The 27,737-nt window shown below is 44.3% G+C and overlaps 1 pseudogene across 1 annotated transcript; it reads right to left on the minus strand.

The window, feature by feature from the left end:
• Positions 1-398: 398 nt before the first annotated feature.
• LOC308610500 (transcription termination factor 1-like) lies at positions 399-22,425 on the minus strand (annotated as a pseudogene). Its single transcript has 11 exons — positions 22,089-22,425; positions 20,988-21,653; positions 19,431-19,657; positions 18,133-18,318; positions 17,116-17,194; positions 13,704-13,834; positions 10,405-10,639; positions 7,587-7,676; positions 5,929-5,994; positions 1,626-1,711; positions 399-744 (listed from the first exon to the last, which is right to left on the minus strand). The product of its transcript is annotated as a transcription termination factor 1-like (transcript).
• Positions 22,426-27,737: the final 5,312 nt, after the last annotated feature.

Raw genomic sequence — 27,737 nt, forward strand, 5'->3', positions numbered from 1 at the left:
AAAATGGCATGCATTATTAAAATTGTTAACATTCTCTGTTTTGCTGAATGCACGTATAGTTGAATCCACACCATGAAAATGTTCATTGGGGAATTCCCTGGCGGTCCAGGGGTTAGGACTCTGCGTTTTCACTGCCGAGGGCCTGGGTTCAATCCCCGGTGGGGAACTAAGATCCCATAAGCTATGTGGCACAGCCATAAAAAAAAAAAACAAAAAGAAAATGTTCCTTGGACATGACTACCCTCTGCTGCCATTAGAGGGACTTGGGATCCTGTTGTTGTATGAAAACCATTAGTTGTAAGTATTTTCAATATGATAATTTTCAATATAATAGCACAGAAAATATTAAATCAACTCATGTACTCGCCTTTCTTTTCACATTCAGACAAACTTGAATATGAAATGTGAATCAATTTTTAATGTTCCACAGTATGTTATTATTTTCATACCCTTCCTTTGGCTGTTGCACCTTCTTCAGTAAAATCAATAGTGGAAATAGCATTATTGACACGTACATAAACACAACCAGACCTAGAAAAATGGACAAGAGAGTATCAGCCGCTTAACATTGTTCATCTCCGTCTTCTCCCTCACTGTCATCGTCACAACAAAAGATGTCTCGAAACAGGAAGACTGGCTTGGGGGTTGCCAGAGTCTGGATCTCAGTCCCGTTTTTCTCCATCTTCTTCTCTAATTTTTCTTGAAGCAACGGTAGACTAGTCTCATGAAGGTAGTCTATAATCTCTAAAGAAAAGAAACTGAATCTTGAGATGATCTGACAAAGCCTCTTCCCAAGGTCAAAGGACGGATGGCACAGATGATGACAATGCATTGTTACTGGCACTACTGTGTGCAAGACCTGGCTCTAACTGCTTTATTCATAGTCACTCATTCAATCCTCTCAAAAATGCTATGAGGTAGGCACTATTGTTCACCCGTGTTTCAAATGAGGCATAAAGACATGAAGCTCATCCAAAGTCATAGAGTCAGGAGGGCGAAGCCAGGATTCAAACCCAGGAAGTGCTGTCCGCTGAAAGCAAGGAGCATTTTGTCACACACTGCAGGGTGCAGTGTTACCTGAACCAGTGGTTCCCAAACAATGATGCTGGGCAGGCCACTGGCGACTCATCTGTGAGCTTGTTAGAGAAAAATCTAGCCTCTGGACCCAGACTAGAGACTAGGATCGACTGGGTCTGGGATGAGACCCAGGTATGTATCTTTTTTCCCAAGTTCCCCACCTGACTCCGATAGTCCAGGTTTGGGAATTACATATGTAAACCACCTACAAATGGCTGCAGAGAAGAAACTGTACCTCCAGTTTTTTGTGGATCAGTGTGTGTGCAGGCATGTGGTGTAAGCATGTGTGCTGTGCAATCCAGAAGCACTCGCAGCTCCTCACCCAGTGCTTGCTAAACGCCCGGCCGCCTGGTGACCACACTTCTCAAGCTCATTATCTCATTTAGTACTTTTGAAAGTCCTGTCAGGTAGGGGTTATAATTTGCCAATTTTTACCATTTTCCATTTGAAGAATCTGAGGTTCCCAAAAGTCACTACCCAAGGTCACACTACCAGCGTGTGTCCCCATATGCTGCGTTTTTAACTATTCAGATATCGAAAATACTGACCTGGAAAAGTCTTCTTCTGCCAAAACGGAACACAGGAAGCTTTCAGCTTATAAAATTTACTTTGGACGTAAGATGGAGGAACACCCCTTTAGAAAGGAAAAGGTGTCAAAAAGTTAGTGGCAGTTTAAAAATTAATCATTTCAGTCCTGTGTACTAAGTGCATTGATTGAGGGGTGGTCTACAGACCTAAGCAGCTTTCTTAATCCTCATGTCTACACATGTGAGAAAAATAAGACACGTATGAAAAGCTATTGTTCATCTGGTTAAACACACACACACAAAAGGAAGAAAAACAGAAGTACAACAACACGGATTCTGTCTAAACTAGAATAATCTAAACTACCAGTTGAGAAGACAAGGTGTAACACTAGCTCACAGGGGCTGATGCTAACATTGTCTTCAGCCCCACCCTGAGGGCTCTCCGCAGAGCAACAAATAACCCTCACGACCACTCTGTGTGGGGCCTCCTATGCTTATCCCTCGTTTTGGAGATGGGGAACCCAAGAGAAGATGCCCAAGATCTTACAGTGAATAGGGGGGAAGGGCTGGGACTTCAATTGGGTCCACTCCAAATTCTACTTTTTTCTTTCTTTTTTTTTGATATCAGTGTTTTTTAATGGAAGTATAGTTAATTTATAACGTTGTGTTACTTTCAAGGGTACAGCAGAAAGATTCAGTTGTACATATATATATATATATATATATATATAATTTTTTCAGATTTTTTTTTCCATTATAGATTATTACAAGATATTGAGTATAGTTCCCTGTGCTATACAGTAGGTCCTTATTGTTTATGTATTTTACATACTGTAGTGTGTATATGTTAATCCAAGCCTCCTAAGTTATCCCCCTACCTCCCGCCCGCTAACCCTTTGGTAACCATAAGTCTGTTCTCTATGTCTGTGAGTCTATTTGTGTTTTGTAAGTAAGTTCATTTGTATCAGTTTTTTAAAGATTCCACATATAATTGATATCCTATGCTATTTGTCTTTCTCTGTGTGGCTTATTTCACTTAGTATGATCATCTCTAGGTCCATCCGTGTTGCTGCCAATGGCAACATTTCACAAATCCTACACTCTTAACCACTACCTTCAGGCTAACTATATATTTGTCACAATGCAAAGGCAGGGGTCTGGATTTTTTACTTTACAAAGCTAAATAAAGTGGATGCTTACGATATTCTGGTGAGTCAAATCCACTTTTCATTTACAATAAGTAGGACAGAAACAACCACATCTTAAATATTTTTTTAAAGTGAAAATCACTAACTTCACTTCCTGGGCACTCACTTCCTAAGCCACAAAAGCGTGGCATATTTGTTTCAGTAATTAATTAATCTAGTTGTTATATGATTAGTGGGAATAACTGGATCTGCTAGGTATGTGGAAGTACAAGATGGCTGGGCTCTCTCTGCCTCCTCATGGCAGCAGCTGCCCGCCGCGTGTGCATGGCATGACACGCACTGTCTCCTTGCTGTCGTCGTCATCACGGTGCTGTTACAAAGCTGCACAGATGAGGAAACCGTTACGCAGAGGCAAGTGAGGGAATGACCTGCCCAAGGCTGGCTAAATTATGAGCAGAGTCCCAGGACTTGACGCCCGGTCCACCTGACTGCAAAGCCCAAGATCTAGGGCATCTATGCCTTCCCTCTTCCCACAGCGCCCCACACCCAGGTTGTTCTGCAGATCAAAGCTCAGGCTTCAAGAAGTAACAATAACTGACCTGGACATTTTCAAACGAAGTAGGTGTTACATCTCATTAGGTGGAGATGCTTTCTTTAAAATCCTGCCTAAACAATTCACAAGGGAGGCTTAAAGAACCTGAAGAGACCGAACTTCTAATTTAATTATTTTCACTGTTTTAATTCGTTATTAAAACTTTGAGGATGTACTATTTCCAATGGTATTTGACTGGATGCCATGATGTCTGTTTTACAGTTTTGAGATTTCTAAACCTTAACCAGAACAATCAATATTTAAGTATATAATTCTACTTAAAATCATTAAAAACCCATTTTAATTTAAGAAATGTGATTTGTGGCAATGTCACAAGATACACAAACATTTATTGGAAAAGTCAGATTTTTCAAAAGGGGTTTGATATTACAAAGGGAGGGACCTGTCGACATGAATACTTCTTAGGATGGGAGTTGGTGGGGTACACAGCAGGACAGCCTTCCTTCAAAGCCCCTAACACCCTCCCCTCTCAGGGACCCACACCCAAGAGCTGGTGCCCCACCCCTGAGACGAGCTAGAAGAGGAAAGGGTTTGGAACCATGGGCATGTGTCTGTGACTCCCAACAGGGCCTGCCACGAAAAGATTCCAATTCTCCAAGTTAAAAAAAAAGGACTGATTGTTCTTTGTCCATAATCCCAAGGTGTAAATAACTAACCAGCAGAACCAGTTTACACCCTTCCTAATGGATCAGTGACAACCTCACGCCAGCAGCCACGTTTCTGAAAGGCAGCCAGGTTGTGGCAGCCCTGTTCCCCTCAGCACCCTTCCCGAACTAAAGGCCAGACAGTCCCTCAACATCCCCACCTCCCAAAGCCCACCAACCCCTGAGCCCTGTGATGCTCAACAGTTTGCATTGCTTAGAGGGACTGTGCTTTGCCAGCCAGCTCTCTGTTGCTTGGCCAGCAGTGAACTCAGGTCTTCAGAGTGATGGCCTCTCCTCCAGTGGCAGGAACTGATTGAAAATGCAAGGACCATAGCAATGAAGACAGACAGTGACAACCGATGAAATCTCACTCCTCGGAGGAGAAATGCAAAGGAACAGCACACCGAAACCACTGAGGCAAATCCGAAGAGGAACAGGAGCTTGATGTGGTCTCAAAATATCTCCCCGTGGCCGTTTCTTTTCACCAAGAGAAAAACTTACTTTTCTACAGTGGGGCAGTGTGGCAGAGGCCGCCAGAGCCAGGGGATCAAAATCAGAACCACATGCCTCATGATGGGATGTGACCTGGTGACACAAACACAGCCTCCCCCGTGACTGATTCCCGTGTAAAATACAAAACCCGAATCTAACAGTGAGGAAGCGTCTGACAAACTCCCCAGCTGAGGCAAGTTCTCCACAATGACTAGCCTGTATTTTCCCACAATTTCAACATCGTAGAAGACAAAGGCATTAACAGATACACACTACTGTATATAGAATAGATAAACAACAAGGACCTAGTGTATAGCACAGGGGACTATATTCAATGTCTTGTAATAACCTATAATGGAGGGACTTCCCTGGTGGTGCAGTGGCTAAGAATCTGCCTGCCACTGCAGGGGACATGGGTTCGAGCCCTGGTCCAGGAAGATCCCACATGCCGCAGAGCAACTAAGCCTGTGCACCACAACTACTGAGCCTGTGCTCTAGAGCCCACGAGCCACAACTACTGAGCCCACGCGCCTAGAACCCGTGCTCCTCAACAAGAGAAGCCACCGTAATGAAAAGCCCGCGAGCCGCAATGAAGAGTAGCCCCTGCTCGCCCCAACTAGAGAAAGCCCACGCGCAGCAATCAAGACCCATCACAGCCAAAATTAAATAAATAAGATAATAAATAAATTTAAAAAAATCTATAACAGAAATCATTTTGCTGTACACCTGAAACACTGTAAATCAACTATACTCCAATAATTAAAAAAAAAGAAAAGAAAAGGCAGAACAACTCTGCTGTTTAGAAGACTCTAAGGAGACAGATCCTGGACTGGATCTTAAATCAGGGGGAAAGTGTTATAAAGGACAGGACTGGGACGCTGGGTGAAATTTGCATGGGGGCTGTGTTTTAGACAATAGTAGTGCATCAGTGTCAGGTGCCCTCAGTACGATCACTGTGCTGATGCAGAATAACAGCCTTGCTGAAGACATGGCGTCCACCACTAACACTGAAACGGTTAAGGGAAAGAATTCTATTCCCTTGTAGAAGGGAGCGGGAAAGGGAGGGATGATAAAGTCAATGTGGCAAATGGTAAAAGGCTAATTATGGGCAAAGGGACCATGGGTTCTTCATCCCAGTCATAGCTGGTGTGCTCCATGAAGCTTTTAAGAGACTCTGCACACATTTCATTCACTCTTCTCAGGTGTCTTGGGGTGGCGGTGGTGGTTGGAGCAGAGGGAGCACAGGTCTGATTTACCTGGTCTGGTACGTAGACAGGGTGTTCCCAATACATATATACACAAATACAATTTATAGATGAGTTCCATAAGCAGCAGGAATTTCAGTCCTGTTCTTCAAATCTGAGAGGCATTTATTAGAACTCCTCTCTGATTTTTTCATTAGATTAATATTAAACAAATGGCCTTACCCTATGGTGCTAGCAAGATCTTCCCAGTCTATTTCATTAACATCTTCCACATTTATTTCATTCAACCTATGAGAAAAAATAAAAATTAAGTTTTCAAGCCAAAAATCAACAGGATCCACATCTTCATGGGCTCACAGAATATTAAGAGCTGGAAGGCCTCAGCGTGTTCACCCCTGCTCCAGCTCCCCTGTTACACAGGCCCAGTGTCACTGGCATGCTAACCCAAGGTCAGCCCAAGGTCTTGGGGTGAGCTACAGACCAAAAAATCACCCTTCCTCCTCCTGAGCCCTTTGCATCTCCCACCAAGCCTAGTAAAAAACACAACTTCACAAGGAACTATATTAAATATGCTGTGATAAACCATAATAGAAAAGAATGAAATATGAAAAAGAATATATATATGTATAACTGAGTCACTTTGCTGTATAGCAAAGGTTAAACACAACATTGTAAATCAACTATACTTCAATTAAAAAAAAAAGAAAACACAGGGACTTCCCTGGTGGCAGAGTGGTTAAGACTCCACACTCCCAATGCAGGGCACACGGGTTTGATCCCTGGTCAGGGAACTAGATCCCACATGTATGCCACAACTAAGAGTCTGCATGCCACAACTAATGAACCTGCCTGCTGCAACTAAGACACGGCACAACCAAATAAATAAATACAATATTAAAAACCAACCAACCAAACAAACAAAAACACAACTTCACCATTCAATGTAGACACACAAGAGTAGTATACATGTGTACTCAGCACTTACTAAGTGACAAACACTGGGTTAAGACCTTGATACCCACTAATCCATTTACCCTCAACACCACCTGATGAAGCTAGGGGATTATGTCCTTTCCACAGGCCAGGAATCAGGGTTGAGAGCTCGGGTCATTGGCTCAAGGTTTCATGATTCATAGGGGGTACCCACATTGGAACCCAGGCCTGCCTGATGTGAGATGCCCTCCTTGGCTCTGCTAGTCTCTGCTGTCTCTGGTAGAGGAGAAAAACCCCAGCCAGGCCAGCGTGGAGAACGAGGAAGCCCACCAATGAAGGAGAAGCAGGCTTCCTGACAGAGCGCAAGAATAATGAAGCTGGACAGGGCGGCCAGAATCCAAAGGTTTCTTCTGCTCTTTGCTGTTCCTCATTGGACATGAGGCCAGGTCCACTAGACTCGCAGTCTTTGTAAAACAGTTCTGTGTCTCCCTGTCGATCAGGGGAGGGAGGACTCTGCACGGACCAGGAACTCAAAGACAAAACTAAAGACCAAGCAGCAGTGACGCCAACTAATGCATGCTAGAGAGCAGTAGGGCTCGGCCTGAAGTATTTACCTCCATTTTCCAATGGACAGAAGTAAGCAATGTCTATGTGAAAGCCTTAAAGACTCAAAGAGCTATGTTTATTGAGTGCATGCTACGTTTTGCATGCATTTTCATTTCTTCGGCCAATAACACTAAGAGGCAGGTACTGTTATTATCATCCTCATTTAAGATGAACAAACCAAGAACTAGAAAGGCAGGAAACACATCCAAGGTCATGCACATAGAAAGAGCTGGAACAGGAATATGAACCGTGGTAATCTTACTGCAGATTCTGCTGTTTAACAATTACTCTTTGGCTAGAGAGGAAAACGGGTAAAATATCGTCACTTTCTATTTCTGTACCTTTCAATGAGGTTGATCTTGGCCTGTAGGGCATTAAGTCCCCGGTATACGTCCCGACCATTTGTCCTCTTCTTGGTTAGAATTTCCATCCTACATTGAAAGAAAGAAAAACAGTTTATTTTCGGGGTAAAGTTTCCATTAAAATGTCCTTTGTTTTCCTCATTTAAATTGTCCTTATTCAGAACCACTTTATAACTTTTGCAACTCATCACAGCTAAGATTTACCACCATCAAGAATATACCTTTTTAAAAGTTTTTTAAAGTGGGAGAGGGTAAATAAAGAGATAGAAAGTTGATGGTTATTGAAAATGAGTGATGGATACAAGGAGTTCTAAGTTGGTGTGTGTTACACAATTTCCATAATAAACAGTATAATAAAAGGGAGGAAAAAAAAAGAATAAGCCTGCTTGCAGGTGCTAAAGGATGCTGTGTAGACTCAATTTATTTTTGCTTGTTTATCAAACAGAGAGATATTGCTCTTATTACCATTATAGCTGCTGAAACACCAAACTACACAGATTTACTAAAGTGATCAATGACTCCATGATTCCTCTAAGGCCCCAAGTTCAAGGCTGAGGGAAAGGGTTCCCTGAAGTTCCTAATGAGAGAAGCAGCCCAATTAAAAATATTTAAAAAGTGCTTCTCTTGAAGAGTGAAATCTGTCACAATCTGATGGACAGATCATGAGCTGTGACATTTACTTTCTTGAGCAGGGAGGTACATGAGGCACACACAGAGAAACTGACAGTTTTTACGAATAGCCGCCCATGTTCACTGGTTTGAAATGTACCCGCTGATGCCATTTCAATGTTTCATGAAGTAAACCTATGCTCAGCATTCAAGTTTCCTACTTTTTTCTTCAAATTAAAAAAGAACCCTTGCATGTTATTTAATTATGCTGATTCTGAAGCACGGCTCCCCTTCATCATTTCCTTTTTAAGACACTGACATATCATCTTCCAACCGAGGCTTTATAACCCACTCCTTTTTTAAAAGTAATTAATTAATAATTTATTTATTTTTGGCTGTGTTGGGTCTTCATTGCTGAACGTGGGTTTTCTTTAGTTGTGGCGAGCAGGGGCTACTCTTCATTGCGGTGCATGGGCTTCTCATTGCAGTGGCCTCTCTTGTCGCAGAGCACGGGCTCTAGGCAGGTGGGCTTCAGTAGTTGTGGCACACAGGCTCAGTAGTTATGGCTCACAGGCTCTAGAGTGCAGGCTCAGTAGTTGTGGCACACGGGCTTAGTTGCTCCACGGCATGTGGGATCTTACCAGGCCAGGGATCGAACCCGTGTCCCCTCCATTGGCAGGCGGATTCTTAACCACTGCACCACCAGGGAAGCCCCCACTCCTTTTTTTTTTTTTTTTTTTTTTCGGTACGCAGGCCTCTCACTGTTGTGGCCTCTCCCGTTGCAGAGCACAGGTTCTGGATGCACAGGCTCAGCAGCCATGGCTCACAGGCCTAGCCGCTCCGCGGCATGTGGGATCTTCCTGGACCAGGGCACGAACCCATGTCCCCTGCATCGGCAGGCAAACTCTCAACCACTGCACCACCAGAGAAGTCCCCACTCCTTTTTTTAAGCCTAAGATATAGGGGTAGAAAGGGCTCTGGTTCCTCCATATTACACACTTCCCCCCCAAAACATTATCTGTCCTTATTTCCTGAGGGTAGTCTTCTAGTAAGATAAATATTCTACAGCAGAACGGTAAGGTATATAAACAATACTCAGTATAATCTAGCAGTTTGCTTTTAACGTACAACATGCCCACTCTGGATTTCATTCTTCTTTAATGGTCAAGATGACGGAGCCCCCTTTATGCAGGATGATGGAGCCCCGTTTACACAGGAGACCTGGGTCGTGGGCTGTAGAACCACTGCTTCAAGCTGTCATGTTGCAGCTGAAAGTTAGCTCGGAATCCCTCCAGGGCTGGGAAAAGCTACGTTGGGCAAAGAACATGCAGCAACATCTGGACCGAAACTACTTCTTCATGATGGATGTACCTAAAGATGTTCTAGGATGAAAGAGTATGACTGCCCTGCTTTGGATGAAGACAGAGGAACTGCTGAATTAGAAAGCAAAAGTAAAAAGGTGGAGGTATTACTGATCACTACACTTGTGATTTCCCTCCTAAATATCCAGACGTTAATTTTGTATTTCTTTCATGCTATAAATAGGTAACAATCTTGTTTTATGAAGAAAGGGACAGAGTGAAGAAATCAGAAGTCAATATTCAATATTAAAAAGATTCAAGTTCTGTTTACAAAACAGAAACAGACTCACAGATACAGAAAACAAACTTATGGTTACCAAAGGGGAAAGGGGGCAGGAATAAATTTGAAATTGCAGATTAGCAGATACAAACTACTATATATAAAATAGATAAACAACAAGGTCCTGCTGTACAGCACAGGAAACTGTATTCACTATCTTGTAATAAGTTACATTGGAAAAGAATCAAAAAAAATAATATATATGCACAACTGAATCACTTAGTACACCAGAAACTAACACAACATTGTAAATCAACTCTACTTCAATTAAATAAATAAATAAATAGAATAAAAAGGTCCAAGTTCTTTATGAAGAAGCCACACAATGAATCAGGGGTGGTTAAATGCTAACTTAAATCAGCTTTCGATATTGAAGTGGTTGGAGCAGCGGATTAGAGAGGATCATTCTTGACCTACTGTAAGGCTTTCCACGTGTTAGTTACAGATATTCTTAGTAACCTCAGCAGTCCACCCCTCTCCGGAAGTTGCTGAGAGAGGGGCAGGGAATGCTTCTTGTTGAAATTTATGTAAGAAGCCTCAAACTTACCACTTACTTTGACACTGCATCCAATTCCTGGTTTCCACTTTTGCCTCCACTTCTACCCAGGATATGCCTTTGTACAGTTTTTCCCAAACAACTGACAGGCGACCTTCAGGATTCTCTTGGAGTTTAGAATCCATCTCGTTTAGCTCCTGGGGAGACATTTCCTTTAGAATCACTTCTTCAACAGCCTTGATTAGTTTCTGGGTGTCCGTCTTGCTCCAAGCACCATGATTTCTTTCTGTTGACATAAAAGGATGGTCTTGAAGTTGCTCATCTATTTGCTTTCAAACACAATATTAACAACAAAATGATGATGAGGGGTATCTGTCATTTGACATCTCTCCAAACCCACAGAAGCTACAACACCAAGAGTGAACCCTAATGTGGACTGTGGACTCTGGGGGGTTAAGATGTGTCAAGGTAGCTTCACGGATTGTAACAAATGGACCACTCTGCTGGGGGTTGTTGAGAATGGGGGTGTGCCGTGCATGTGTAGGGCAGGAGATAAGTAGGAAGTCTTTGTACCTTCCTCTCACTTTACCTGTGAACCCAAAACTGCTCTAGAAAAATAGTCTTTTTTTTCCCTTAATTTATTTATTTTCTTTATTTTTTTGGCTGTGTTGGGTCTTAGTTGCGGCACATGAGATCTTTGTTGAAGCACGTGGGATCTTTTGTTGCAGCGCAGGCTCTTTGTTATGGTGCACGGACTTCTCTCTAGTTGTGGCGTGTGAATTTTCTCCCTCTAGTTGTGGTGCATGGCCCCTGTAGTTTGTGGCATATGGGCTACAGGGTGCGTGAGCTCAGCAGCTGTGGAACACGGGCTTAGCTGCCCTGCGGTATGTGGGATCTTAGTTCCCCGACCAGCGTCCCCTGCATCTGAAGGAGGATTCTTTACCACTGGACCACCAGGGAAGTCCCAAAATAAAGCCTTTATAAACAAAAAGGTAAATCAGACACTTTTCAGAAGACAATGGGCAACATCTCAATTACACAAACATAAAACTATCAGTTATGCACTTCCCTGGTGGTGCAGTGGTTAAGAATCCGCCTGCCAGTTCAGGGGACACAGGTTCGAGCCCTGGTCCAGGAGGTTCCCACATGCCGGGGAGCAACTAAGCCCACGCGCCTCAACTATTAAGTCTGTGCTCTAGAGTCCGCATGTCAGAACTACTGAGCCCTTATGCCACAACTACTGAAGCCTGCGCACCTAGAGCCCGTGCTCTGCAACAAGAGAAGCCACGGCAATGAGAAGTCCGTACGCCACAACAAAGAGTAACTCCCGCTCGCCACAACTAGAACAAGCTCGCGCGCAGCAATGAAGCCCCAACGCAGCCAAACAAAACAAAACAAAACCAAAAAAACTATCAGTTACATGCAAATCAAAATGAAACTACAAAAGTGGCCATAGATTCCTTTTAAGGACCAATCACACTCACACACACATACACACACACACACACATACACAACCAACTGCAAAGAAAACAAATCCTTTCTTAATGCAATCTTTTTTTTTATCTTCGAGAAAGCTGTTCTTCCTGTTTCTAAGAGTAATACCTACTGCAAGAAATTGTGAGGTTCCCAAACATTTAGTGGAAAGAGAATAACCAAACGACTTTCATGTTATATAAATAACTCTCCCCAAGAGTTTCTGGAGTGAAATTAACAGCTACAATGGCGTCACCACAGTACTTGATGAAGGCACCTGTGAATTTCTTTTTTTCTTTCTTTTTTTAACATATTGCACTCATTAAGCTATTTTTTTAATTAAAAAAAATATTTGGCTGTGTTCGGCCTTAGCTGCAGCACGTAGGACCTTCGTTGTGGCACACAGGTTTCTCTCTAGATGCAGAGAGTGGGCTTAGTTGCTCTGCAGCATGTGGGATCCTAGTTCCCTGACCAGGGATCAAACTCATGCCCTCTGAAGTGGAAAAGTGGATTCTTAACCACTGCACCACCAGGGAAGTCCCAGCACCTGTAAATTCCTAAAGCCAGTCCTTGGTGCAGGGCATCAAAAGCTTCTATGATTCGCTCTTCTTGTCTACATGCTCACAGTCATGCTAAGGAAGAGGCCTCAAGCTGGAAGGCTACAGATATCTTCGATCTGGCCTACAGAATGTTATTGTTACTATTTCCCCAATAACAATTTGGATGAATATTTAAAAATCAAGAGAATCCCAAGAGGGTTTTCCCTGGTAGGGCAGTGGTTAAGAATCCGCCTGTCAACGCAGGGGACACGGGCTCAATCCCTGGTCTGGGAAGATCCCACATGCCATGGAGCAACTAAGCCCATGCACCACAACTTCTGAGCCTGCACTCTAGAGCCCACGAGCCACAACTACTGAGCCCATGTGCCACATCTACTGAGCTTGCGCTCTAGAGTCTGTGCGCCACAACTACTGAAGCCAGCGCGCCTAGAGCCCATGCTCCACAGCAAGAGAAGCCACCACACTGAGAAGCCCGCACACTGCAACAAAGAGTAGCCCCTGCTCACCGCAACTAGAGAAAGCCCGCTCACAGCAACGAAGACCCAACACAGCCATAAATAAATAAATAAATAAATAAATAAATAAATTTATTTATTTTAAAAAAGAGAGTCCCAAGAAAAAAAAGATCTTGATTTCACACACACGTGCAAATCCAGATGTTTGCTTTACTTCTTGGAAACTGGCAGAATTGGCTGTGCTGAGTCTTCGCGTGGCACCGGTGGCCAGAGTTGGTGGCACAAAAGGCGTGGTCTCCACCACCTCAGAGTTTACCACGTGCGGACATGCAGACGCCTTGCTGGGACCCGCTGCACGGCTCTGCCTGCAGGGCCGGAGCATGTGAGCCTCTGGGCTGAAGCTAACACCCACTAAGGACTGTCTTCTGAAAGCAACTGGGGACTTTTTAAGGTGAAGAATATAACCAAGGAAGCTTTTTATGAAAGAAGAGAACAGACAAGAGACGACTGACACTGGCTTTGGGAAACGTCCCTGACTAACAGGCCCTCCCTTTGATGGTTTCCCTGGTCACCTGGGGGAAAGGACCTTGGTGGCCCAGGTTCTCCTGCCCACCGGCTGAGTGGGTTTCAGTTTACCTGGCAGTTGGAGTCACACTGAAAGCTACTGACATAACGTGTGGCAGAAATCAGTCTGGTGAATAAAGGCTGCATCAATATGCATGAAGAAATAAATGAATCAGTAAGAGAATGGCTGAAAGAGTGATGACTCTCTCAGAAGACAGGCCTGCAGTGATGCCTGGGCCCTGGGCCACTGTGGGCTGATTTGTTCACCAAAGTGGGCTCTAGAGACCACGACTTACAACTGCTGATCTGGGAGAACTTCAGGGCCACAGAGAGGCTACTTCCAGACATCATCTCGCCAATCTTTCTCCAGTCGTTTCCATGGAGGGACTGGTATATCTTTAGCTTCTCGGTATCTCCTTTGCTATACCTTAGAGGAAGGGAAAACAGATCACAGCTAAGCGTTAACCACAAGCTTAAAACCACTATTCTCACTGCAGCACGCTGTGACGCTGGGAGAAGCCGTATAGGGCGGGCTGTCAGGAAACCTGCTCAGCGCAGTCCTACCAAGGTCCTGAGCCCAGATACTTCCTGTCTCGGCATCGCAACCATGAGCACCCTGTAAGTCAGTCACCGCAGTCCCTGGCTCACTTACACAGAGGCCAGGGCAAATAATCTGATCATGCTATTCCCCAGCCAAATCCATAAAGGCTTCACACAATAAAACCCAAACTTCTGACTGTGCCTGCAAAGCTCGGTGCTCCCTAAGTTCAACCCTATTGGCCTTATCGGCCTTTCTCACCTCGAAGCCTCTGGACCTGTGTTGGGAATGGCCTCCCTCCACCGCTGGAAAGCTCCTGCAAGCTCTTCAGAAGCAGCTTAAATGGTGCATCTTCAGAGAGGGCTTCCCTGACCACCTGGTTGGAGGTGTCCTGCTGTCCTCTCCCACAGGACACTCTGCTGCTCTCTCACTGCCCCCGTCACCACTGGCAACTGTACGCTCGTGGCTTCCCTGGTTTATCTGACCCTTCGTCTAGGCCACCACTGGCCAATGGAAATATGAGCCACAGATGTCATTTAGAATTTTCTAGTGGTCAGGTGAAAATTAATTTTATTAATTTTTTTAAAGATAATTTATTGGCTCAGGCAATTGAAAAGTCCAGATACAAGTGGGCCCTAGGGTGAGCTTAATCCAGGAGCTCAGTCAAATCACCAAGGACCACTTTCCACCATTCCACTCTGCCTTCCATGTGTTTGGGGGTTTTATTTAGCGGCAGCATGCGGCATGTGGGATCTTAGTTCCCCAACCAAGGATCAAACCCACACCCCCTGCAGTGGAAGCACGGAGTCTTAACCACTGGACAACCAAGGAAGTCCCTAATTTTATTTAGTTTTAATGAATTAATAACATATCTTATTTAACTCAATATACTAAAAATGCAGCCATTTCAACATGTAATCAGAACCTAAAAGTATGAATGAGATACTTTACACTCTCTTCTCCACACCAAGCCTTCTAAGTCCATTGTATACTTCACTCTTCAGCGCATCTCAGCTTGGACTAACCACAGTTCAAGTGCTCCATGGCCACATGAGGCTGGTGGTCACATGGATGGACAGCACAGCTCTGGAGGGGAAGTCCTCGGAGGGTGGGGACCCTGTCAGTTTTCTACACTTTGGAACCCGGTAATGCTTGACAGACAACAGGTGCTCAATAAAGATGAGACAGGGACTTCCCTGGTGGCGCGGTGGTTAAGAACCTGCCTGCAAATGCAGGGGACATGGGTTCGATCCCTGGTCTGGGAAATCCCACATGCTGTGGAGCAACTAAGCCTGTGCACCACAACTACTGAGCCTGGGAGCCACAACTACTGAAGCCCGTGCGCCTAGAGCCCATGCTCCACAACAAGAGAAGCCACCGCCATGACAAGCCCACAAACTGCAACGAAGAGTAGGTCCTGCTCGCCACCACTAGAAAAAGCCCGTGTGCAACAACAAAGACCGAACACAGACAAAAATAAAAGATGTGACAGATGCCTTAGCACAAATCGGTCACAGTTTAAGGAAGTTAAGAGGCAGCAATCCCACATAAAAGCAAATACATTAAAAGAAAAGAACTAAAGTGCACTATAATATATGCAGATTTTGAGATTAAACATCTTAAATGTTTAAGGGAAAAAAAGCCATCATTATGACATTTTATAATTCCTTTTTGGTGGGAAGGAAGAGGGGTCAGAAGTGGTAGTTTATGTTATTACTAATGCAACACAAAAGCAGCCCTAATAAAATACTAACCATTTCTAATGAGGATGATCCACAACTACCGGGGGACAGTAAGATCCTAGCATTCTCAGAAATGGATCTAAAATGCAGAGCATGGTGAACAGAGATGTGAAATCCTTCACCATTAAGAATCAAGCTTTTTAGCAGTTTCCTTTATAAGGCAAGCAGGGTCTTCCTGAGATTTAAACAAGACTTAAAAGTACCCTTGAAGCAACAAAAAAGAGGACATGAGAGAAAAACAGAGTGTACGAAAATGAGGAAACAGGTGTACTGACCTCCATGGCCCCTTGGAGCCTTACAATTCTTTGATTTTTGACTTTCTATGGTTTTTTCACTTAAGAGTTCCTTAAGTTGGAAACATACTTTAAGGGTAAATGGTCAGCACAACACAAGTAATATGGTACCAGTGAATGAACTTTATTATCAGAATGACAGACCTTCATTATTTGAAAAATGCCATTTCCCACAGTGATGTAACAGGTAGAAAAACAGGTTACCTCATTCATTTACCAAAAGCATCATTTTGGTCCCACTTAAAATGTCACCCTTAGTGAATTTCCTTAAAGTACATGGCGGGGGCTTGGGAAAAAGAGAGGGCAGGTTTCAGTCTGTGTGGAGGCGCCTTTCCTCTACTTCCGGTTTATTTCTTTTGGTAAAAATTTTTAAAAAGAAGCCGAGGTCATATCAATGTTACGTTCTGATAGTACCTATGTCCTGATTCAAGATCACGGCGCTCAGTAGGACCCAACTGGCCGTGACAGATTCACTCCATCTGCCTCCTGGAAGTGAGATCAGTAGTTGAGCCCTAGGTGGCTGTCTGGGCCCTCAAGGGTAGGAGCTGATGCTTTCTTCCTCATCCCTTTGTCCTTAAGCAGAGTGCTTACCCACCACTGACGCTCAGTCTACATTTGATTTATTTGGAATGTTGGAAACAGAACATAATTGGGTATTTTATTTAGGAAAAAAGGGAGGACAGAAAGGCTACCGCCACATGAAGCTCTGCATTGATGTTACCGAATCACACTTAAATGACCTCACACAAATGCTCACCCCCACCTTCAAATATTTACTGAAAACCCAAAGCACTGGGCTCAGTGCTGAAGGGCACACATCACACTGAGAAGGAAAGTCTGGGTTCGCAAGGAGCTTACAACTTAGGAGACTGCCGAGAAAACTGCACAGGTGACGCTAAGAGGCAGCGCGTGGAGAATGCTACAATTGACAGCATAAAGTAAAAGCCAGGGATTTAGAAAGGGGAAGATGACAGAAGATTTATTCAAGAGGTGGAAACTGAAAGGGACTTTGGAGACATACACCTGACGGCACATCTGGTTTCACACACGAAACTCTTCACGATTTTGTTGTGTACGTTTTGATTTACAGTATCAGCAAAGACTAGAGAAATGCTCTGCTCAAGTTTTTTCTTACCTGCCTTGGTAATTGTTGACATCAAACATCTTCTTTGCTCGACAGTATATGAGTTTCCAGGGCCAGGCAATGCCCTTACCTAAAGTCGGAAGAGAGGTGGTCAGAGGGACAACCGGAGCGTGGCATGAAACACAGTCGCAATTATAAAAGAAACCCAGAAGGGCCCCTTTTTACAGCACACGCTATCCTAGACCCCAGGTGGAGGGTGTGGTTTCCTATGTCCTGCAGAAAGCCGTCTTGGGGAGCAGATATACAAAATCCCCAGTTTCCGTGGCCATCTCTGGAAACTAGATGCTTAGTATGTAGGGGCTCTAGTTTCTGTTCTGCTAAATTCACGGAAAAGACCCTTATTAGGCAAAGAGCTTTTACCGTAATCTGGAGGTGGAGGACACACTCCAGCAGCTCCCCATAAGATAAACAAAAAAACTTTGCAATTGAATAAGCTTCTTCCTGCTTTGCCACTCTAAAGATGAAAGGATCCCCCAGCAGGGGCTCACTGTTCTGTTTTCCTTTGTGCATTTCACCTTAGAAATTATCCTCTTTAAATTCAAGAGAGATTTTTTTTTCCAGTCCAAACCTACATTGCTTCGTGACCTTCTAACTTCCCCAGGATACCTCCAAGAGGAGGGTTCCAGCTCAAAGCGCAAAAATGGCTCTACTTAAAAAAAACGTCTGAGACTCTGGTGTATACCAGAGTACTTTGTGCAGTGTATGCAAAAAATACACAATAGAGGTCAAGAAGAGAAACCAAAACCGTAATTGTTACCAAGTAGGAAAGCTGGAAGCTGATCATCTAATTTGTTAGAAAATCTGTAAAAGCACTATCCTTGGGAGACGTGAACACATTCCAAATCCCTGAACGTATAGGCTGGCAATAAAAATACTATTAACGTAGCAGCGGCTAACATGCACTGCATGTACTGGACGGGCCAGGCATTGTGTTCAATACTCACCATGGTTATCTGTGCAAGGCTGGAAGGCTGCAGATGGTCAAAGAGGCCACAGTTCTAAACTTACCAACGTGCAATCTAAACGAGTATTTTCTTTTTAAGTCGGTGATTAGAGATTTCTCCTCTGGGTATCTGTCTGTGTACAGCAGCATGTCTGCATTCTCGATTCCTGTCAGAGACAGAAATTCTCGCACATTTTTCTCTAACTGCTTATTTTCCTTCACGGAAATCTTGCCAAATTTAATAGCGACACCTAGGATTTGGGGAAGGAGAAAAAGGTACACAACTGTCAACAATGAATGAAAGCGAACCACCGTTTTGTCTTTAGCAATCACAACAGCACCCGTCAGCTCCTCCCCACCTATCGGGGAGCAGCCCCTGCTTGTGCCCTTGACATTGGCTCTCCTGCAGAGTTCGGCCAAAGCCACACTGTCCTCCCAAAGTCTTCCCTGGCCATCCTACTCCAATGTGACCTTTCTTGTGTCATCAATTCCTTTTTACACAGTTATTTAAGAAATAAATTAACAGTAATAGATATTCATTAAAAATTCAAACAGTGTTGAAATAAAAGTTTAAAAGAAGCGCCCCCCCCACACTTCACTATCCTCTGCCCCTCCTCCCCCCAAGGCAGTGCTGGGAACTGGCTGGCACAAACATGAACATGTATATTCTCTACGAATATATGTTGGGGGGAGGTGGGGACAATGTCACTGAAATTTACGTTCTATTCCTCGTCATAACTCAAAGCACTCAAGTCTCATTATTATTGACTGCATTACACAGTACATTTTCCTAATCTTAAACTTATTTTAAAAATCTTTTATCACTTGCAGTACACAACCTTACATTTGTAGTTCATTCTGAAACCCAATAAGCTTTCTGGGAGGTTCTTGTAACACAGTGAAATCAAGAAGGAGACCAAGCTGGGTGTTGCCTGAAGCCATGCCCACTACAACCAGCTCACCCTCAAATTAATATCCTTGAAATTACACCTCATCAAAGCTGATGATGTTGATATGCGTGTTTTAATTTGATTTCACTTGTGCCCCCCTCCCAGTGTCTCAACCACTTAACCTCCTCCCCCTCTTCTTCCGGGCTTGATCTTCTAGTCTGTGGATCACCTGGATCCATTAGTCCCGTTTTTCCTCGCCTCCCCTACCAGTAGTTGGGCACAGAGGAGGAAAACTAGTGCACTTCAGTTTGGTAATTTTACAGTGCAGATAATGATTCTGGAAGGAGATAAAGCTGAAAGTAGCTAAGGGATGCTCTTTGTGAATCTATAAATATGAACCACTCACAAAAGAAAGTCAGGGCTAGTTACGCATATAGAAAAGTTCAACAAATATTCAAGTCCCACAAGCTTACCCTGGGCTCTAAATTCTTTAAAGCGTCCCAAGTCATCCCGATATATTCACTTAATTGTAGTGGCAGCCCTCTCCTTGATATCAGGGAGGAACTCCTGGAGCTGCCTCACAGTGGAATCCAAATCCACGTCTGAATTATCTGAATCTCTCGAATCTTCAGATAAATATTTCGTTTCAGGATCTATAGCCGACTCCAAATTGCTTTCTTCTTCATTTGTGGGTTCTAATCTAAGGAGAAAAAGTGGATTGATTAACACTGACAGGTCACGTGCCCTAATGGCTTTCAGATTCTTTCCTTACAGTGACTCTCCCTTTGACTAAGACAGCATTAAAGCTGGAAGGGATCTTGGAGTTGATTCCGTCTGTGATGTCTGAACTCTTTAATGTAGCTTTACTAACTTGGATACACCTCAGAGGCTGCCTGGAAGGTAAACATGTCGCCTTAAGCCCTATTTCCACCAGGCATTGCTTATGTTACTATTTCTCAACTGTATTGTTTCAGATATTGACTTCCTCATAAGCTCAGCCCTCTTCTACACCCATGGATACTCAAGACACCTCCCCCCCACCAATGAGTTGTTTTATAATAATGGTTACTAATTAGTTAAGTCAATATTCAGGGTTTACATCGTTACAATTGCTTCCTTGAAGTTAACAATGGCCACATATTTTCCCCTTGGCAGTATAAAGAAAACATACTCTTCTATGTATCTATCACTAATTCATTCCCACAGACTTTCTGCCAGATGTGCAAAGGTGTTCTTAGCCAAGGGCATCAGCTAACCACCCAGACAGGAAACTGAAACAAAACAAAAACAAAAACAAAACTGTACGCATTTGTCTGCGCAAAGGGTCAACAGCTTTCACAGGTCCACAGCCCCATACAAGTTAAGAACCACAGGCCGAGAACATTCCTGCATCATTATCAGTGATCTAAAAATGTCCCCAAAGAGAGGGCACAGAGGATGATGTGAGTTGGGCCCTCTGCCATTTAACTTCTATGTGAAACTATTTTAAGCCAGGACAATCTAGCAAATGTAAGAACATCACAGAGTAGAAAAGGGGAGAAAACCTGTCCCAACTCCCAGGAACTGAAATAAAGTGCTTCAAAAAAATTCCTGCATCTATTCATCGGCCAGTATACTTAAATGATAATTATATAAAGAACGATATCTAAGTTTCTTTTATTAGGGAGAACCCTAAGTCAAGTTTTTTTTCCTGTTCTGTAGCATTCTAAGTTCTCTGATCCTTTCTCCTCTCTCTGTACATATAGACAAGGTAATTGTGGGGTCTTAAAATTCTTTTTAAACTTATACATAGAATTTCAGGGCTGGAATAATTCTTAGTGAAAACAGACTGTAACTGCCTTATTTTGTACATGAAGAACGCAAGGTACCTGCCAAGTTACTCAGTTAAATGTGCACAACATCCTATACATTCGATGGTCTATCTCTTTATGATTTCTGCCACTTCCTATGGCCGTGCTGAACAAAGAGGTAACGGGCAGACTTCACACCCAAGACGCACACCATCAGAAGGCTCTACACCCACACGTTACCTCTGCACCTATTCCGAACAGGCCTGGGGTTTCTCCTCTTGTGGCCTGGGTTTCACACTTTCTTCAATCAAGGTACCAGTACCTTCCACTGAATCAAAGCGCGTGTCCTCAGAGCTCGTCCTGAGCACTGAAAACTCACCAGCAGGTGCCACGGCAGTATCAACAGAAGATCTTCTCTTCCTTTTCTTAGACTTTTTCTTAAGGCCACTGGACTCCTGATTGCCCCCTGCAGTCCCGACCGCACCAATCACTTGAGATCCCTCTGAGTATATGTTCTCAGCGCTCTCAGGCGCAGGCAAGGCCTCGAATTCCTGGTCACTTGGACGCTTCCTCTTTCTTGTCTTAGACTTGCTTTGATCTGCAGACACTGGTAGTTGTGCGATTTCACCTTCTTGGCCCATGGGAGGCTGGGGTTCCTGCTCTTGGGATTCTGATCTGGGCAGGGTGATGCTTGCACCCAGACTCTCCTGGACAGCATCACAGGACGTGACTTTCCTCCGATGTTTTTTTATGCTTTTTCCCCCGAACTTTATCATGCAGTTCTGATTCATTTTCACGTGACTTAGTAACTAAATGTGCTTCAGGCCCTTTTGTTGACTTTTGCCGCTTGCTTACATCAATGTAAATGACATCGACATGCTTTCTAAAATTCTTGGGTGTGTTCACAATGTTTTCTTTTTTTTAAAAATTCTGTCTCAATTATCCTTTATTGGTAGTTTACCTTGAATTACTCTGGTAACCTATTGAGGTTTTTTTTTTTTTTTTTCCTCCAATTTGCGCTGTCTCGGCGCACGTACGTGTCACCAGCTCTTTTTTTTTTTTTAATTTATGGCTGTGTTGGGTTGGGTCTTCGTTTCCGTGAGAGGGCTTTCTCCAGTTGTGGCAAGTGGGGGCCACTCCTGATCGCGGTGCGCGGGCCTCTCACTATCGCGGCCTCTCCCGTTGCGGAGCACAGGCTCCAGACGCGCAGGCTCAGCAATTGCGGCTCACAGGGCCAGCCGCTCCGCGGCATGTGGGATCCTCCCAGACCAGGGCTCGAACCCATGTGTCCGGCATTGGCAGGCGGACACTCAACCACTGCGCCACCAGGGAAGCCCCCACAATGTTTTCTTTATCCACCAGGATGTACACAATACCTGTTTCCTTATAGACTCCCAAAGCACCTTTTCTTCTCTTTTTATTCTTTTTCGGTATAGAAGTGGTCTTTTCAGGCTCATCACACATTTCTGATTGTTTCAAAGCAGAAGAAACAAGATGCTGGGCATCCTTTCTCTTTTTTTTTACCCTTAGTTATGTCAGCCGGTTCCTTTGCCAGGGAGGAGTCTCTGAATCTTTCATGGGGATGCCTCCCATGTCTCTCCTTATGTACAGAATGCTTGATCTTTTTCTAGACGAAAACTGGAGTGTGGGTTTCCAATCTGCTTGATCCTCCTTCCATTTTACTCCTATAGGGAAACAGAACCACATGGTTTCTTTTCGCAGAGCATTTTAAACATTAGCCTCAGGAGGAAAAAATAAATCACACAAAAACGAAACTGCAGGACAAATGGCAAGCCTGGAGTCATGATTATAAGTTTTCCATTATTCTAAATGTGTAGCAAGCTCACTGTAATTCACTTGTCTGGTTCCATTGCCTTTATGATATGGAAAAAATATAGTTAATTGAGAACAGTGCTCTGCCATGATCGGGCCCTTGTTCCCCCACGGCCTCATCTTCTACCTCTCCTCTCAAACTCTGTTGCTCCAGCTACACGGGACTATTTTTTTTTTCGGTTCCCCAAACATGCTCCACTCCTTTCCCTGGCTTGAGGTCTTATAAATCACGACTCCCTCACTCTGGGCCGCTCTCCGCTGTCTCCTACCCCTCCCTGCCTCCTTTCATCCTTCAGAGCTTGGCTTGAGCATCGCTTCTTCCAGAAAGCTTTAAAAGAATATAAACATTATGATACCATGCATCCTGAGTTAAGACAATATAAATGTTATGATGCCGTGTATATTGAGTTAAGAGAATACATACATTATGATGCCATGTATATTACATTCAAAACACAAAATCGTTTCATGTATCTTTTCTGAATGGATACATATGTAGTAAAACTATGAATAGAGCATGGGGAATGTAACTGGTAAATTCAGGGATTAGGGACAAGTAGAGAGCCAGTTACTCTTATATCTTCAATCTTTCATTTCTTAACTGGAGTAACGAGTACAGGGGTATTTGTTATATTTTTGTCTACTCTTATTTGTCTACTCTTTTAAAGAGAACTGAAATAGTTCACTTTCTAAAAAGCAAGGGGCAGAACAAGAATACAGACTCCTTTCACTGAAAAATAAGCATTAAGGACTTCCCTGGTGGCGCAGTGGTTAAGAATCCACCTGCCAGTGCAGGGGACACGGTTTCGAGCCCTAGTCCAGGAAGATGCCACATGCCACAGAGCAACTAAGCCCTTGCACTACAACTACTGAGCCTCTGCTTTAGAGCCCATGCTCCACAACAAAGAGTAGCCCTCCGCTCGCTGCAACTAGAGAAAGCCTGCGGGCAGCAACGTCGACCCCACACAGCCATAAATGGATCAATAAATTTATTTTTAAAAAATACAAGCGTAAAAACAAGCAACTGAAGGATGTAAACATACTGTTTCAAGTATTTACCAAAAAGAGAGAGAGAGAGAGAAAAGAAAGAAACCTTTCCTGACCCTTTGAGCTTGGTCCATTCCCCAAATGCTATACTTTCATAGCAAACTATTTTTCTTTTGTAGCATTTAGCCCAGCTGTGGTTCAGAGTGGGAACATCAAGTATCCACTGACCTCAAACTAGTAGATCGCATCTTTGAGAAAGAGGCTGAATGGGCCTTGTTAGTGTCCAACAAAATGTCCAAGTTCTGCAATAAGTTGGAATGAAGTTTAATAAGGCTCCAATGTCAATTCTTATACAGAGCACGTGCATCCTGGAGTTTAAGTACAGGAATAGAAATGTACTTCACAAAAGACATGGTTAAAAATATAATTTTACAAACACAGCTTACAACTCTCCTTGCTCCGTATTGCTTCTGGGTTTCAATTTTTAAGATTTTATTTCTCTGCGACTAAAAGTAATACTAAAGGTAATACGTTTACATGGTTCAAACATCAAAATAATCTGTCCTTATTTTCCCTCCTTTCTCACAGAGAAGGCAGCATCTGTATATTCTGATCTGCATTTTGCTATTTTCACTTAACAACAGATCCTGGAGACCTCTCTGTGTCAGTGGTCTTTCAAGTCTGAATGCTTAAGCACCTTTTCTACCAGAAGGTACCTACTTTCTCCTCGGTAGTCAAGAAGCTATAAGAATTGTCTAGCTGGAAGGATGGGGAATAACAAACATATGGACTGATACCTATAAGCCAAAACTACCAGCCTCAGGATCTCACCTCCAACGGAGGCAACAGGAGCTTTGGTTAAGGCCTTCCTCCCTGGTGTCACCCAGAGATGCACAGAAACCCCTTCTTAACCCACTTCTTTGCAGCTTCCATCTCCAAGACACGCCCCCTGAGACTGCTCCAGTTAGAGTGCCTATGACCTTAGAGCCACTAAATTCAAGAGATACTTTCCTGGCCCATCTTTCAGGATCTCTCTCTCTCTCTCTCTCTCTCTCTCTCTCTCTCTTTGGCTGCACCACGTGGCTTGGCGGAATCTTAGTTCCCTGACCAGGGATCGAACCCGTGCCCCCTGCAGTGGAAGCACAGAGTCCTAACCAATGGACCACCAGGGAATTCCCTCAGGATCTCTCAATAACAATGAACAGAGCAGATAATTCCTTTTAGTATTTTTACCTTCCATTAGTTTCTTTCTTTCTTTTTGTAAATACCTTCTATGCTTCTCCTTCTGGTCTCTTGAACTCAGCACCACGTTTTAAATATATAGTCACGTCCCACTAAAACCTTCTTATGGCTTCTCCATTATTCTTTGTAAGTTTATTTATTTTATTTTATTTATTTTTGGCTGTGCTGGGGCTTCGTTGCTGTCTGTGGGCTTTCTCTAGTTGCCGCGAGCGGGGGCTACTCTTCATTGTGGTGTGCAGGCTTCTCATTGCCATGGCTTCTCCTGTGGCAGAGCACGGGCTCTAGGAGCGCAGGCTTCAGTAGTTGTGGCGCACAGGCTTAGCTGTTCTGAGGCATGTGGGATCTTCCCGGGCCAGGGCTCGGACCCGTGTCCCCTACACCGGCAGGTGGATTCTTAACCATTGCACCACCAGGGAAGTCCCTCCATTATTCTTAAAATAAAGTTCCAAATCCTTACAGACCTACCATGCCCTTCATGAGCTAGTCTAGTCCATGCCTACCCCTCCACCGCTCATTTCTCCCTGGGTTTCAGACATCCTGTCTTCTTTCGGTTCCCAGAATACACCGTGATCCTTCTCGTTATCAGGGACTTTACAAAAGCACCTCATTTCCCCAGGAATGCCTTTCCTCCGTTACCTTTCTGCGCTATAACTGGTCTAAGTTTGAAACTCACTTTCTCTCATCACTTCTGGGTCCCGCCTTCTCGTTACAATGTTTCTCAACAATCAAGCTGCTTGCCTACTGCACTTCGCTCCATTGGGACAGAACCGGCCTCTTAAGGGCTGGGATCTTCTCGTCCGTCTGGCTCCCAAATGATTCCCCGGCATTCGATATGTATGGATATACATTTATTCACACTTATTCGGAACATACCACTTCCCGCCTTTCAGGGACGTGCCCAAGCCTGGTCCCGATCCCCTCCCCACTTTGGGGTGCCCTGGAGACGCTGCTCTGCCCCGAGGTGGGCGTTCCGGGGCTGAGAGGGAGGAACGAACGAGAGGTTCCCGAGTGGAGGGGCCTGGAGCGGCTGCGGAGAAAACAGGCGCCACCCTCATCCCTGGGGACCTGGGCCAAAGGCAGGCCTCCGGGGAGGTGAAGACAGCAGCCACACACCTCTCGGCTCAGACACGCCAACTGGGAAAAAAGCCGGAGCAACTACAAGGCGCTTTCACTTACCTTCCGAACGCGTGGCCACCTGCCTTCCAATCCGGAAGTGCTGGTGTGGCGAAAGCGGAAGTGGGTGTGTCACTTCCGGCCCGCCCCCTTCGGCATCGCCCTGCCGTAGCAGCTCGCTGGCTGTGGGGCTGTGACTCGCGTCGTTTTCTGCCCAATTTGCTCCCGGGCTTGTTGCGAGTGGGGTGGGACAGGGTAGAGCGGGATCCTAAAACTAAGAAAGTGGGACAGAGCCCTTCCGCCGACTTGCTTATTCGTGCATGCATGCCATTTATTCAACAGTTTTTTTTGCTGAGGTCCGTCTGCAGTCTAGGAGTGAACAAGATGCTGAGGGCTAACCTGAGGAAGACAGAAAACAAACTAATCAACCAAGATAATTTCAGATTATCCTCTAAGGAAAATAGATCAGAGTAATGTGATAGGGAGCGACTAGGGACAGTGAGAGCTAGGTTAGATAGTAAGGAAGGCCCTTGGACGAGTGACAGTTGAGTTCTAAATGAAAAGGGTGAAAAAAATCGATGGAAGAGTGTTCCAGGCTGGGAGCAAATCCAGGGGCCCTGAACTTGGTTGCTGCAGGAACTGAAAGAAGGCCAGGGTAGCGGGAGCACCGTGAGTGACGGGGACAGAGGTAAGGGGTGAAGTCAGGGGATGGCAGGGGGTCAGTGGTGTGGAGTCTAATGCATATTGAACTTAGGTGGAGGTTAGAGGTAGAAGAAACCTTGTAGATCTATTCCGATTCTCCCATTTCCACTGAGTCCTGAAGAAACTTAGCTTATGATTAAAAGTAAAGCTTTAAGCAGGCCATCAAGTCGAGGCCAGTATACATGCCACCCAAACTTTTAGTCTTACTGCATAGTGAAGACAATCACACCAGCAAAGAGATTTCTCATGGAATCCTATAACAACCCCCTGTTTTAGGAAATCGTTATTAGGTAATATCAGCCTTACTTTGTGGATGAGAAAACTAGGGCTTCATGTAACTTGTCACCGGGGAACTTATGTGGCCCCAGCTAGGATTCAAACCTGTGATCTTCCTACTACTGCAGTATCCTGCGCCTTGCTGCACCACCTGACTTCCTCTGTGTGAGCTGCCAAGCAGCTTTGATTAAAAAGTGCACAACACGCACTTATGTGAAAGTCTGAAAGTGAAGCAGACTAGAGAAACCATAAAGCGTACATCATACACCTGTCACCACCCAAGGGCCTCTTCAGGCCTTGGATGGACAGTCGGAAGTCTGTCTGATTTGCTCTGGAAAGGCAGTGCTGGTGTTGTCCACTGTTGCTGTGCAAGGCCGTGCAGTGAAGGTTTGTTGCCTGTGCAACTTCTCTGTGGTGAACCCTTTACCCAGAGCCTTGTGGATATCTGCACATTTAATGAAGATGATAATGATGGGTGAATGACGGCACTAAAGGCTGGAACTAGAAGGCAGACTAGGGATCATCCAGGCTAGTGGTTCCCAAAACACTGCACCAATCACTCGGGAAGCTCTTAAAAAGTGCAGATTTCCCACTTTGCATACAGACTGCATACCAGGCACCATTATTGTGACATTGAAATCCATAGACATAATAGCATTGTAGTTCTGTGTGAGACTGTCCTTGTTCTTGGCAGGTACATGTATTTAGGGTCAGATATGATGCTGTCTGCAGATCTTTTCAAAATGGTTTAGCAGTGTGTGTGTGTGCATGTTCACACACACACACAGAAAGTAAACGTGGCAAATACTAAGGACCAGTCAATCTAGGTGAAGTCTA

The sequence above is a fragment of the Mesoplodon bidens genome (genome assembly GCF_964165515.1).
Source record: "Mesoplodon bidens genome assembly, contig: HAP1_SCAFFOLD_123, whole genome shotgun sequence".
NCBI lineage: Eukaryota > Metazoa > Chordata > Mammalia > Artiodactyla > Ziphiidae > Mesoplodon > Mesoplodon bidens.